The following is a 15,327-nucleotide window of genomic DNA, read 5'->3' as shown; positions in this document are numbered from 1 at the left end:
CACAATTGTGTGTTGCTCAGCTTCACCGACTCAATGGTCTGCAACTGCGGAAACCACTCCACCGTTTTCAAACTTGGGACCGCAATGGTCTCTGCTATGATCGTCTCGGTCACATTCCGAAACGTCATCTTTGCAACAATGGTAGCAGCCTTGATGTAAAAGAACTTCTTTTTCCACATCGTCATCCCCTTGGGAGGAGTCATCAGCTTGGGACTACCCTCTCGTTGACGGAAAGAAAAGAACCCCAAGGACACCGTCATTTGATAAAACCGTCGGAAATCTCCAACGGTAGGCTCTATGCCAAGAGCACGAAAGGTGAATTCAAAATTTCGAATCCGGATCATACCAAACGGACTCAGTTGAGAAATGTGGACCTTGTACCACTCCAAAACCTCGACAACAAAAACAGTCAAAGGTAACCGGAGATTACAGTCACCAAAAAAGTCTGCCCACATGGTCACGTAACCGGCCGGAGCATCGGCACCAGTGTCACCCTCCGATGGGTAACAGGCCCCATATTCAGGGGGCATTTGGACATCAAGAATCAGACGATCAAAGCTCTTCTTGATCCACTTTAACACCGGTAAACCACCACCGGCGGCTCCCCCCTCTTCTTCCTCCGCCACTACCGGCTATTTAGGGTTTTCACCCTCCACATTGTGTGGACTTGATGGTTCAGCCATCAGAAAATGTCGAAGAAATGAAAGAAAGTGAGTAGAAACACTAAAAACCTCACCGGAAACTTCAAACAAATGATCGGAGAAGACAAGTAACTTCTTTTCTCTCACCGGCAAATTTTTGAAATTTCGAACAAGTGAGGGGAAACCACGAACGGTTTCCCCTTATATACCCATCACAATTAATGCGGAGGGAGAAAACGAATCATCATGTTCAAAAAGAACGAATTGCACGACACCACGTGTCAAGCGCCGTTTTCGCTGACGGTTATCACGCGCGCGTGGCCGCCCACGCGCCTGACATAGGAGACGTTTACACTCCTTGCTACAGTGCATTTAATGCCTCGGGCAGTGCAAATGTCCTTTCATTTCAGCACATGCCAGAAAGATCTCACCAACTTCCACCAACTCACACGTGAGATCAGCCACGTATGCAACAAAAAGCGACTACATTATCCAATTATAAGCGGCATGCGGTTTCTCTGGTATACCGCACCATAACCCATACCGCATGTCGTTTTTTTACATACCCCTAAAAATAGGTAAAAATATATATATCTCTATACTATAAGGGGGTATAATACCTATCCGCACTATCCACGAGCACACGTGGGATATGCGGACATGACACACACGAGCCCGTTCAGGTGTGTCCGATGCTCAGAACCAGCGTTGTTCTGTGGACTGAACCGCATCTCAGGAACAGGTAAACCGCATTACCTTCATTCTCTTCAAGCTTCAAATCCCTCCTGCCCGGCTCACAACCACAGAGGGTGCATAAACAACTTCTTCAGCACGAAGAAGGAAGGGAATGTACGCGACCGCACATCAGCAACCCTGACTCCTGAACCTTCAAGAGCTACATCCGAGCAACACACCCGCTTCGAGCGAATATGGGAATGCAAAACCGCAGACACTCATGAGTAGCTGCGGACATAACCATAGCTTCCGCAGACTGGTTGCTACGGAAGAGCCAAGCTAACTCCACATCACCGAGCGAAGCTACTTCAAGACAAACTCGGTATTGGAGCACGAAGGTAAGTGGCTCCAGAAAGAACGCATATAAGCGCTCTAAACAAGCCCTTGTCGAACAGCAAGCGTCCGAATAGCGGTAACAAGTCTGCTTATGACTTTGTTTGCCCGCCTATGGGCCGCATAGAATAAACAATGGTGGGCATACCCTTGCCTATGACCATGTTTATTTACCCATAGTACAAATCTACATTGTTCGACCAAACATGGCCAACAATGACGCAACGAGGTAACCGCAAAGGACGTGCGGTTACTAGAGAGCTATGACGATGAACACGACAACCCAACAAAAAAGGGATCGTCATCTCATGACTAGATGCTGAACATATAGCTTGAGCAAAGCACTTACAAGCATCAACTACTTTTGATCCCGATCTCAGAAATTGATCCAAAGTTTCTTTTCTTCTTCATGCACCACTTCAACAATTGGTTTGAAGACAGGACCACCTCTCAGAGGTCGAAAGCTTGTGCACACCTTCAAACCACCATCTCAGAGGTTGGTTCGAAGTTTGTGCAGCATTACTAACAAGGTCTCCAAGATACCTTCGACACAACAACAGGTGGCAACCCACCTGGTGACATAAAACGGCTGAGAATTTCGCATCAGACGAAACTCCTTCACCGGTACGGAAGAGGCGTCAGATGACCCTTCCAGACCTCCAGCTTGATTTACATACAGAAAAGACCATCCACATGGTCTAGGATCTTCTCCAGACTCCAAACTACCTTCTAAACACCATAGTCGAGTACTCCTCCCACATACAACTTGTATGTGGCAGCAACACTAGACTGGGGGGACTTGAAGGGGTATGGTCCCAGATCTCGCGTCAGCATTGACCGCGAGTGACCATTACCCTTATCAAAACCCCCACCAGCTAACAACCTACTTGTGCCCATGCGAGAACGCGTCGACACAAGGGTTGAATCCAATCTATCTAGTAACGAAGGAGGACTTACATGGAACATGAGAACGGTAGAGTGATGCGACATAGCATCACATCTGGTGTATGAAAACGGAAGTATTCACAGCGATGCGGCCTCGCACCGCGTCCAGTGAACACTTCTATCAATACAAGGAAGCCTTACCTTAGGCGTAGAAGAAGATGAACGTAACGATGCGGCTGGCACCGCATCATATGGGCATTTTCGTCACGATAAGGGATGCAGGCAAACAGTCTCCGCGGACGACGATGCGGTTAGCACCGCATCTCGCGTATTTCTTGATCACAAGCAGGAGACACGGTAACCTCAGACGTTACCGCATGCAGCGATGCGGCTTGCACCGCATCCTATGCACTCAACAAGTGGGACTGACACCACAGTGCAAGTGGCACCAATGGCAGTTACCTGTCAGAGCTACGTAAGCAATGGACTGACGTGGCGTAACCTCCACAACCGACAAGCCTGACACACCTGCAAAGGTGCAACACGTCGTCAGTCCATCCATCATCCTCCTCCTTCACTCCTCGGCTATAAATACCAACCCCAAACCAGGTTTGAGGTATCTCTTCACGACTCTCTCACTACTACTACTATCTTACTTTGCTTCCCAAGCAAACTACTGATTCTCACGCCGGAGAGTGGTAACAAGGAGCACCCCCCACCCCATCCTCCTTGTTACGAGTCACGGCTTGTTTCCTTGTGCAGGAGATCAACCACCGGTGATCCAGCCAGCGATCCTCGAGAGGAAGGGATTAACCCTTCTTGACGAGACCAGTGTGTTAACCCTGCCCGGTTAACCATTGTTTCATCACCACGGGTATGCCCGCCCGACGGGTAATTACCCGATAAATACCCGGCGGATAACGGGCCGGGTATGGTACAAAGAATTACAACCGGGTACATTGCCATTCCTAGTAGGAGGAGAATGTGAGTCCTATTTGTCTTTATAAATGGTTTGTTAATTATTAATGTTTTATATATTTTAAGGAAATGGTATTTATGTTATTTCACACTCACTTAACTGAGAAAACTAACTAATGTTAGGCCTAGTAATTATTCGAGAACAAATTTGCAAAAGTTGAGGACTATAGCTATAATTTTAGAAAGTTAGTTTTAGAAAATATTTACTAGTCGCCGCCACCACCACCACCTTTACCATTGTTGCCAACCCCGTATTACCACTGTCACTACATCACTATCTTCACCACTAATGCCCTCAGCTATACAACCACCGTCCACCACAACCATCAATACGACCACATGCATAACCAACCCCATATACTACACCATCCCAACAACGAGTGATCATTGCTGTAACCACCGATTTCACGATTTGCACAACAGCCCTTGTTCTGACACCACCTCACCATTGTCGTTATTTGTCACCGTAACCATTGTTGCTGCCACATGCATCACACCACCTTCACAAATATTGTAGTTCAAAAACGGGTGACAACGGGGTGATAGTGGTGGTAGGGATTATGAATGTGGTTCTGGTGGTGATCAACTAGGGGTTGACTATGACGTCTAACTGGTGAGGGTGGCAATTAAAGTGGTGGGAGGGTTTTGCACAGGCGACAACGTTAATGACAATGGCATGCGAGTATGAGGTTCCAATGGTTTTTGTTGAGTTCCTTCACAATTTGTAAAAAAAAAAAAAAATTCGAAGAAATTTAGATGGATTTAATTCAATTCTATTTCTATTCTAACCCAAATATTATAGTTTTGAAATTTAGATTACATCAAATTATATGAACCAAACACGTTGAAATGTAATTCAGATTTCAATTTTACTATATTTTATTGAACTATGCGAATGCGAATCAAAGTTTAAACACAATTTCTTTGTAAAATATAGAGCAACAATAACTGAACGATAATGATTTCTGTTAGATGTGTAATTCATTTTTGTTTGTAATTTTCCCTAGCGGCTTGCTAGTGTGTTTCGTATTAATAAAAGCTGGCACTAAAAAATTTGATGCTGAGACATGAGTCTTTACCTCTTTTATATCTATATCTATCTATTATACTAAAGCAAAATAAAGGTTGACTATTTGACCATGATGTGGCAATGGCCTTTAGCCAGATAATTGGTTTTTAGGCGCCATTTCTATCAATTCTCTGAATTCTCCTTAGCGCTCACAATTCCTTCCTTCTTCTTTGAAACGCTTCATAAATTATATATGGAAAGTTGAACGATTCATCAATTGCCATAAGATCTGTTGCTAAATTATGGAAGCGTTTCCAATTTTAAGGCTTATATACAATTTACTGCTTTTAATCGGAGGATTCAAAGGATCATTCAAGTCGCCTGCTTTGTTTTATCTTCATCATCCTTTGAAAGTGAAGCATCTGTAAGTTGGATTCCATCTCTGTTTGTGATTTTGAAGTTGTTATAAGAAAACCCTAATTTCGTTGTATGATTTTTATGTTGTTGCTCTTGATTCAGATTTGCCTCAGATGGGTTCAGTCGATTATTATGCTGCCATGACCCACCGTGACCGCCTTTTTCATTGTCGCCGCCTCGCCGCCGCCACCGTCGAGTCTTCTTTGGCGTTTCTTGATGGCAATGAAACTTATCAGCTTCAGTCTCTTGGATTGTAAGTTCTTTTGTTTTGCCATAACAGTGGAATTGGGGTTAAATTAAACTAATACAATATTTAAAAGGATTTTGTTTATGATTAATTTTGTGAATTCTAATCATGTGATGATGCAGAGTTGGGTATTTGTTAAACCAATGAACAAATTCAGGAAGCATTTTTTTTTCTTATTATTCATATGACATATCTGTATGTGTGTGTCTTGAAATTTATTTAAGCATAGTTCTTGAGTGGAGAGTTCAAATGAGAAGAATTTTTTTGTAAGAAGAAAAAAGAACAAATTTCAACCAATAAGAATGCTTTATTTTACTTTATTTAATATAAGTATTTAATGTTACTATAAGGGTACATTGGTAAATCTACATAGGTCATTAATTTGTAGTCTTCCTCTTTAATAGCTAATACATTAAATTTTTTGTAACTTATCTTGAAAATATATATTTAAAAAAAAATAAAATAAAATAAAATAATTTAAAGTGTAGGATAAATTAGAAGTTGTGTAGGATAAATTACGAGTTGTGTAAGATAAATTTCAACGTGTAGGATGAATTTCGAAATATATAGGACAACTTTTTGATGTGTGTAGGCAAAAAAAGTTAGTGTGGAGAATAATAGTCTTTATGACTAATTAATTAGTCAAAAATGATAATAAATGAGATAAGTGAAAAACTATTTAATGTTTTACAAAATTACCCTTTGTTCTTTTTCTTCTCAATTAATTTTTCTTCTCAAATGAACCTTCCCCTAATTCTTGAAACTTTGATGTTTCATATAATTTGAGTTAATTGTATCACTTTAGTATGTTGGATTTGAATTTTGAAATGGTTGTGTTTTGAAACTTCAAAGCATATAATTTTTTTTTCATATGTATTTTTGAAATAAGCTGGTCTTTCTTTTTACACGAGTGCAGGTGTATGATATTTCTTATAATTGTCAATTAGCGTTTGCTTACTTATTCGTATTCAAATAGCAAATGTTAAACATCCACTATTGATTTTTTAAAGAACAACATAATTGTTGGGAACTGAGCTCAAATTTTCTCATTAGATAGATTATTTATTTCTTTTAATAAAAGATATGCCACAAATAGGGATGAGCTCGGTGCCAAAAATTCCAAAAAATGGGTAAGGGTACCGAAAATACCCGGTACGGTCAGTACCGATGCAGACCGGTTTTTAAGGTAAAAAGCGGTACCGATAACGCTTAATGTCGGTACACTAAAAATCAAATCGGTTCGGGAAATTCGAAACCGGTACTTGGTGCCATTTGCTCATTCCCATGCCACAACACATTTTACTATTGTCAATTCATTTGTTTTTCACTGTCATTTTACCATTTACAAATAATTGATAAATCATTTTGCCAAGAAAATGTATTGTTTTGAACATTTATCATGTCTAATTGTATAGGTTGATAAGGTACAAGTGACCCGGGAAGCAATAGTTATTGGCGATGGTGATGACAACGATGGATGGGCACCAAAATTGGAGGTGGAGGATAACTAAAATGCACATCTTTGATTTTTGTGTTTTTATGTATTAGAAGTTAATATGTGTTTGTAGAGGATTTGAATTTTTTTGATATATTATGTGCATTTGACATAGCATGACATGTGTTCGATGCAACAAGAGAGATGCTTTCGATATGGGCTATATGGTACATAACGCTTGGACCGATTGCAAGTGAGACGATGTTAGAGATGACATGATTGAAGGAAGAGGCTAAAACGCCGGTTGAGGTAAATACAATTTTCTATTTTGGTTGAACTTGTGAAACATTGTATGGTATAATTGTGAATTGAAGTTTATTCCGGTTGTGCAGCAACAACTTGCAGCAGAGAGAAGGTGCATAAACAGCAGAGTGAGACCTTGAAAGCGAACTACAAGTATGAGTTGATTGATGGTGCACAAGACGATGGGATGGTGAAGTGTTTTGCTAGCCATTATGGGAAATAAAAACTCGACGACGACTATTCTGATGCTTCTAAGCTTCTTGACATATGTAACTTCATAGTTTAAGTGAAAGTGATGCTTAAGAAAAAAAATTAGGTCGTTTATATTTGTGTAATGCCATTAATTTCTGTTTTGGTAGATTTATATTGGCTGTAGATTGGAGCGTGCTAGCATCTCCAGGTTATCCTCTTTTGTTTTCACTTTAAACTTCAGGTCGCTTGAACTTATGTTCATTTTTTTTGCAGACATCAAAGTAACTCAAATTGCAAGCCTAACAACTAAAACTTTAGGTACGACTTATTTTTTCATCGCCTTTTGTTACATTACCACGTATCCTTTTCATCGCTTTTCATCCTTTTATATTTTTGTCTTAAACCTTAAACCCATTTCTTAATGTTTATGTAACTTATTATATAGGTTTTAATACTTCTTACTTTTCTATTTTTTTCATTATTCAGTTCTAGAAGAAACATTTACGAAGGTAAGGAAATGAAGACAAGATAAACGGTTCAAAGTTGGAGTCCAGGTCGTATGGAGTATATGTATGATCTTTTGTATAAAGTTGAAGGATTTATGAAAGTTGTAGCCCAAGTTGTAGCATGCAGAGCAATGTAACAAGATTATGTAGCAAAGGTATATGTGCAAATTTAATTTTATGATGTTGTGTGTTCATTGGTTTATTCTTTAGACTATGAGATATATTATAGTTTGTTATGTACTCAATAAGATAAGTTATTCACCTATTCATGCTTAATTATAAAACATAAGTAATACAAGTGTAGTTACTGTTGTTAGTAGCATTCATAAACAATTTGTCCAACTTCTTTTTATAGATATTAGTAGTTTTGTTTTTTATTGTGGGACCAAGTCTAATACAAGTACATATTTTAATTTGTGACTTGAATTGAAAATCACCGTACACATTTCATGAATCTTAATAATTTAGATCACATTAGATAGAGTTTCTTGAATATCACAAGTTAATAAACCCTTTTCTTTCTGACTACACTATGTTTTGGTTTATTAAACCTAAATGCCCAAGAAATCTAAATAATAAATATAACATCTGCATATGTAATTTCTACTTCTAATTATATGGTTATTTTGGGGTCTTGATTCATCAATGCTGCAACAAATTTGAATAATTTATTTGTTTGTTTATTTATTTATTTTTCTTGAAATAATCATATTTAAGTTTTTTTTGTTCATCGTATCTTAGTGTAGTTGGCTCCTTATATTATTCTAAACTTAACTGCTAAGTGCATCGAGTGTTCAGCAGAGATTACTATGAAGACATGCCCTCGAAATTCAGAGTATGTTAAGCGGGTCGAGTGGTTATTTTTCTTATCTCACTTATGAAGGTGTAACTTGATATACTTGAAGCCATTGTAAAGCATTGTGCTTTGGAGTTGAATGTCGAGTTAGCTTCTGAAGTTGGAGACTTTACTTGATGATAGCGTGGGGCAAAATGTCGAGTTGGAATTTGAAAGGAGTGGCACGTCTTTGACCGTTCAGTTGGTGGTGAGTGACCGACCTTTACATCCAGGTTATATGCTTTACATTTATCATGTGTTCTTTGTTTCAGGCTGAAGACTTACACTCAATAACTCTTTCGGAGTTAGGAGTGGCACGTCTTTGTGATGTACATTTTAGAGGTGAGATTTTTAACCTGTATACCTACAAAAGTGTTGACTTAAGTTACGTTGTATGTCTAATTAGTTTAACGGTTTTAGGTAAAAGCTTTAACTGAATAGGAAACCACTTGAAAGTCTCTATAAGAGTACACCTAGCTGAGTAGCCGTAGAATACTCATTTTTTTTACTTGAACGATTTGATAAACTTATCTCTATTTTTTATTGCCAGCAAAATTCATCAGATATTAAAGATATTAACGGTACATTGTCAATTCATAGGCAAGTGGTAAGTGATATGGTGGGTTTACTTTATAAAATTTATATTTTTCAATTTGTTGTTATGATCCTTGTGTTGGGCGATTTTTGGCAGCGGAGCCGCCAGTGAAGGCGGCTGACCATACGGGACATAACTATATTAGGTTTTGTTCCGACTCTTTAGCCGCGTTTATTTGATTATACGTCAAGCCGATCTCTTTGAAGAGCGATGGTTAATCAATTGCATTGACAAATTATATTTTTGGTTGCATTAAAACATTAATAGTATAGTTTCGACTCAGTTTTTTTTAATTTGTCTTTTGATCTTTTCCTTATCTAGCCTTAGGATGACATGCTAAAGAATGCAAATAATCAAGGAACAACCATCCTCCATAATCTGAAGGTAGATTATACTTTGGGAGATTTCGAGGTAAATCAAAATATTCATTTTGTAGAATATTTCCAAGTTTTGTATTTAGTTATAACAAAGTTATGCCATAATGCAATAAAATACTAACAAAAAAAATGAAAGATATCCTCTAAGGTGGATCTTTTATAGTGGTTACTAGCCTAAGACCCCGCGAGTTTCGCGGGTGGCTTAACACATAAATATATAACTTAAACTTGTTAAAATAATCCTTTGAAAGAAATAAACGTTCAAGTAAGAAAATCCATCTCTCTACCCGCGGGTACGCAATGTATTCAATCTAACTTTAAAAAATAAAGCTAAAAATAAGGTAAGGCATCTAAAGTTTGTTGAGTTTCGAATCAAACCATATACCAAGTAAGATGACAGATGTTGAAATAAGCGATTACGGGTTCTATAGCCCAAGGTTCGAATCAAACCATATACCATGTAAGATTGTACATGATGAAAGGAATCATCCAAAGTTGACGGCCTATGATAAACATATATATTTGACAAAGTGAGATTCTATAGCCCAAGGTTAGGATATGACTAAATATACAGGGTATGTTTGTAAATATGACTCAATACATGGACAATCTTGTATTCACAGCTCGCTGAGGTGAATGAAGTTATATATTTAATCCTTGCTCCTTTACCTATCTTACTTTGACTATAAAGGTCAAAACAATATTTTTAGAAAATTGGAATTAATATGAAGATATATTAAAATTCTATAAGAAAAACTTATTAAGTAAGTTAAATTTGGCCAAAACAACACACCTTGTATAAGGCAAGCTCAATGAAGCTCCTGCAGAATGTGCAATTTGGCCAGCAGCATCTCTTCTAATGATTGCTTCTTACCAGAATTTGCACTTACTACATATCTACACGAAAATGTGGCATTTTGCTAACTGACCATACATATTTTGATAATTCGATCAATAAGAGAATACGTAAATACAACAAAAAATTATAATTTTATTGTATAAACATTATTGTTTTATTTATATTGATAGTATGATTTGATTGATTATTTACTTTGAAAGTAAAAGTAACCCAAAATATCGGTTAGCTGGAGTTTCTTGTTTTAGCCTTTTAGTCTAGTATGAACATAAAAGTCTAGGCATTGCCAAAAAAATTACCATCAAAAAATGATAATGGCTTAAAAAGTTTAAATTTACTATAACACTTTGCAAATTTCAAAAATTGCCCATAACACCCTTTACAATGTAATCCCTTTTTTGAATGGTCAATATTATTAACACTCGTCCTAGTTGCCACAAAAAACAAAGCCAAAGCTATCCACCAAATATAAGAATATACATTGCTAGCCAAAGCTAGCCACCCAACATTTCGTTACAAAATCCTAATAGCTAACTACAAAAATTAAAGCTGCTCCATTGTGCCCAGTCAAGGATGCGATTTTTGAACGATTATGACCCAAATAGACCCAAGCGTTCTGATTTCATCCGGCTTGTTACCGATCTCCACTTTTTTTTTCTGAACTGAAAACTACATAGTTTCTAGACATCCATAAAACCTAACAACCAATTAGGATCACCGATTGCGACATTCCCTTCTTTGTATCCGAACCTTCGATGACCAAATGAAAGTTGATTAGATCCTCAATAGATAAGGCATATACCTATATACCTGGGGATAGAACATCATGAAGACATTCTTTGCTAGTTAACCGATGCCACATAGTCGGAAATAAAAAAAATATGTGCCTACTGTTTTGCCATTGGTTTTCCTTGTTCCTCCAGAAGTAAAAGTTGACCCAAACAAAGTCAAAGTTGACATAATTGCTCTAATTGACTAACTTACAGAGTTGCATCTTTCCTTTGGATTTTCCTTAATCACCATAGTACCCTTTTTTTTATCACAGTTAAGATTGTTGAGAGCCTATCCCACATTTCAATCTAGTATCAAATAAGCTTGGAACTCCTCCAAGAAGAACTTGCCCCACTGCAAATAACAAATATGACAAATTGCAAGTAAGCCATCAAAAAAGAACTCATAAAGTTTTGAAACCTCTATCATCATAATGGTTTCATTTATTTAATTATTATGGTTTGCACTTAGCACTTTTAATTAAAATCTCACTAACCACTTTATCACAAAAATATCATCCACCCATAATGGCATTGCATATCCCTCCACTGATCTGGTCTACACTGTTTTGACTATGCACATACCTCTTGTCGACATTGACCCAAAAAAGGTCTAATATGAAAAAAATGAATAAAAAGCTCTTATAAGTGAAATACTTAAAATGTTGTTATAGAAAACACTTACCACAACAACATTTTTAAGTATTTTGTAAAATAAAACCATTTGACCCGTTTGATCCAAAACACCATTTGACTCGTTTTGATTCTAACCCAACATTTATATAAATTATTTGACCCATCTAGCAAAGAACAACCCAGAGCAACCCGTGACCCATGAATGATAGTGGGAAAATTTATGAAGTCTTACTACCTTTCAAAAGTGAAAATTAAATAGGAATCCTTGACCATTAACTAAATAACATGCCTGCCACGCAGAAACCTGGAAGATGGGATGCATAAATTAGGATAGTATACATGATTGGAAACTAACATACATCGACCTAGGGTCTTTGCCGACAGTCTTAGTAGTATCTCAAATAGTATAATGCATGACACAAGTTCAACCATTCTCTCTTATTATGTAATTAAATAATTGACTTCCTATTAAATTGGAATGTAATTAAAAGTTATAAAAACAGAATGGTGGACATATGGAAGCCGATAATCTTTCAATTTTCATTTTCAATATATATTATTTTAATTGCATCATGCAAATGCATCAGTGTTACATTCATGAAATGCCAACGATTCGTAAATTCAATTATAATTTTATATTTTTTATCAATCCGTTTTTAATAATTAGATCTTTTTTATTATACATCTAAACTGAAGTGAGGTTTAGAATTGTGAGAATTACTTTGTGTCATTTGTATCAAGCAACTCTTTTCAACTATCTTTCTAAATAGAACTAATACATTTAGAACTAATCTCACAACCATTATTTAAAATACTCACAACCATACTAACAGTTGAATCAATTCCACCTTTTCCATGTAATCTATACCCAGAGAAATAAACACAAGAAAATCATACAGAGTCAATTCGCATAACATAATAATAACACAATAATGGTTACCCTATTGGAAGATGATAAAAAACAGTCATTACCTTTCATAATAGGTGATAACTGACTCAAGATCTCCTGGGGTTTTGTAAATCACATCCATGTTACAATATGGTTCAGCATACATGGGTCTTTCTAGAAAAGTTAACAAAAATAGAAATCGAACTCATCCAATAAAATTGTCAGCAAGCAACAAATTTAAAGAAATTGGATAAACCATGAGGCACATAGAAAACAAATTAGATACACGCAACATGATTGAAAAAGAATTTGGTAAGAAAACATTTTGCGAATGACCTAACAACGTATAAAGCATAAAAAGCGACTTACCTTTAGAAACTTTAAAATGATTGAAGCCGATGAACAGATTGTATACATGCCTTTCATCTTCATTTACTATCTTACAGAACCGTCCTTCGAGAGACAATTGGCAAAAGCCAAAAAGTGAACCGTCATCCTAAATCTGGAAATCACCACCCATGAACGTCGTAGTGTTCAAGTTCTTTGTCATCTTATCAACTCAAATAACATAATCTGAACAAAAAATAAACCCTAATCTTAAAATCGAATTCGTCAGAGAACTAAAAAAAGAAAATAATTGTAAGATAAACTCACCTTGTAGTGGAAGAACGTTCTTAGAATCCTACAGCCACTCGTTCTTAGATTATCATAATTGTTAGACAATATAATTGTTAGACAATGTAAACTCACCTTGAGATCCCAAATGCCGACTACATCAACACCCAAACAATCTTTTCCACCAATGAGTTTCATATCTTCTTACCTCTCGATCTCGGAACTCGTAAATCGTTGGCAAATCTGATTAGTTTGTATAACAGTCATATCTCACTAACTACCAATTTCGAATCCAAATTTTTGCAATCAAAGCTCATTTTGTTCTCTAAGCACAATGTAAAAAAACAAAAATCTGAATAAAAATATCCCCATTCTTTCTTTTTCATCCTAGTTAGTCTCATTCATCTTTTTTGTTCAACTCAGTTAGACCCATTCAACATTTAAACTGTTTTCATCTACCAGTGAAAAGCCTCATGTTCCATTGTCGATTAAAAATCAAAATACATCCATCAAAATACAAACAACAAACTGAAAATAACATGTATAGAATCAAATTAAAGTTATAAAAGTACTAACCCATGACTGGATTGAATTGTTGCTAACCACTTCCGAAGCTTTCAAATTACTCTCTGAAAATCAAATAAGAATAAATTCACAAAAATTAGAATAGACACTCACAAATGGCTGTTTCAGATTTCAATTATAATTTATATGTATATGAATAGACACTCACAAAACATATCACTTTCATCAAATTAAAACACAAAACTATCATAACAAAATCAAAATTAGGGCACGATACATAAACATGATGTTGTTCATTAACATCCACTCTGAAGACTCCATAGTTGTTGTAGGACTCAGCTCTCGTTTTCCGTTTGTGTGTAACTCAGGTAAAAAAAAAAACCCTAGTAAATTAGACACGCAACCCATTTGAAAATCGAATCACTTTTACGTGGTTGGATTAAACGAGAAAATCAGAAACGATTCGACAATTCTACACCTAGATCAATGATTAACATACCTGGATGAGAGTTCAAATGCTTGAGATATAGGGATTTTTGAAGTGGGTATGGGCCAGGTACAATCGATTTCCAGAACTCCATATCAGTATTAGGTGCTTCAGCAACTTTTGTAGCCCAAGAAATCAACATAATAAGGGATCCAGCAGCAAGAGACGTTTAGAGAGAGAACCAGAGAGAAATCATTGCTCCCATGAATCCTGCAAATTTATACACACAACCAAATTTGGGTTCTAGGAACGATCAATGGAAAGGAACCGCTAATTAGGGTTCTATTAGAGATGGATTTGAAAAATTGTGAGATTTAGATAGAGAACCAGATTGAAAAGGAGCGTAGATGAAGGAATGAAATTAATGAAATTAGGGTTTAATATTTAGAATGGAATGATTGTATAGTACGCGTGAAGGAAAAGGATTGGCGCTCTTTGTGAATTATCAGCCAAAAGAGAGTGTCCACATCAACAAAATGATTGGCTAAGAATAACCCATGTGGCCTAAGAGAATTCATTTAGTATAATAGATAGATTTGCTATGTTTTAATTTTCTTGCTTTTGGTCAATTAAAGGTGCTAACATCAGTTAGCATGAATTCTTGGACCCTTTGTAATCTTTTACAGTGATTATTTGCTATGTTTTATTTTTCTTGCTTTTTGTCAATTAAAGATGCTAACATCAGTTAGCATTAAACGTTGTGTAGGTAATTTTATGGAGCTACACATATTGGTGGTTGTTTAGGGGAGTTAACAGGCTCTCATATTCATCCCTTTTCATGGAGGTAAGTTGATTTCTTATATCATTTCATATCATTTTTGTTGGGCTGGGTAAAAGATCAAGATGGGTTGAGTCAGGTTCGTGACCTATTCAATCCAGTTGACCCGTTATAATATATATTTGCATTAAAGGCATCATGCAAGCTGGTTGGATGATCTTCTTTTTTCAAATAATTTGACCCGTTAAAATTAGTTTTCCAGTTGAGGATAAGCATAATGTAGTGACTATGTAGAAAGCATATTGTTATCATTCTAAAGTTTTGTTTGGTGCTTTAATATTTG

The 15,327-nt window shown here is 36.5% G+C and overlaps 1 long non-coding RNA gene across 1 annotated transcript; it reads right to left on the bottom strand.

Annotated features, from left to right (window-relative positions):
• Positions 1-13,797: 13,797 nt before the first annotated feature.
• LOC110870942 lies at positions 13,798-14,630 on the bottom strand. Its single transcript, XR_002553362.2, has 3 exons — positions 14,594-14,630; positions 14,279-14,476; positions 13,798-13,883 (listed from the first exon to the last, which is right to left on the bottom strand). It is a non-coding gene; the product is annotated as an uncharacterized LOC110870942 (long non-coding RNA).
• Between the last annotated feature and the right edge of the window lie 697 nt (positions 14,631-15,327).

The sequence above is a fragment of the Helianthus annuus genome, chromosome 8 (genome assembly GCF_002127325.2).
Source record: "Helianthus annuus cultivar XRQ/B chromosome 8, HanXRQr2.0-SUNRISE, whole genome shotgun sequence".
Classification (NCBI taxonomy): Eukaryota; Viridiplantae; Streptophyta; class Magnoliopsida; order Asterales; family Asteraceae; genus Helianthus; species Helianthus annuus.
Note: the sequence above shows the minus strand (reverse complement) of the source record. Positions and strands in the feature narration are given on the sequence as shown.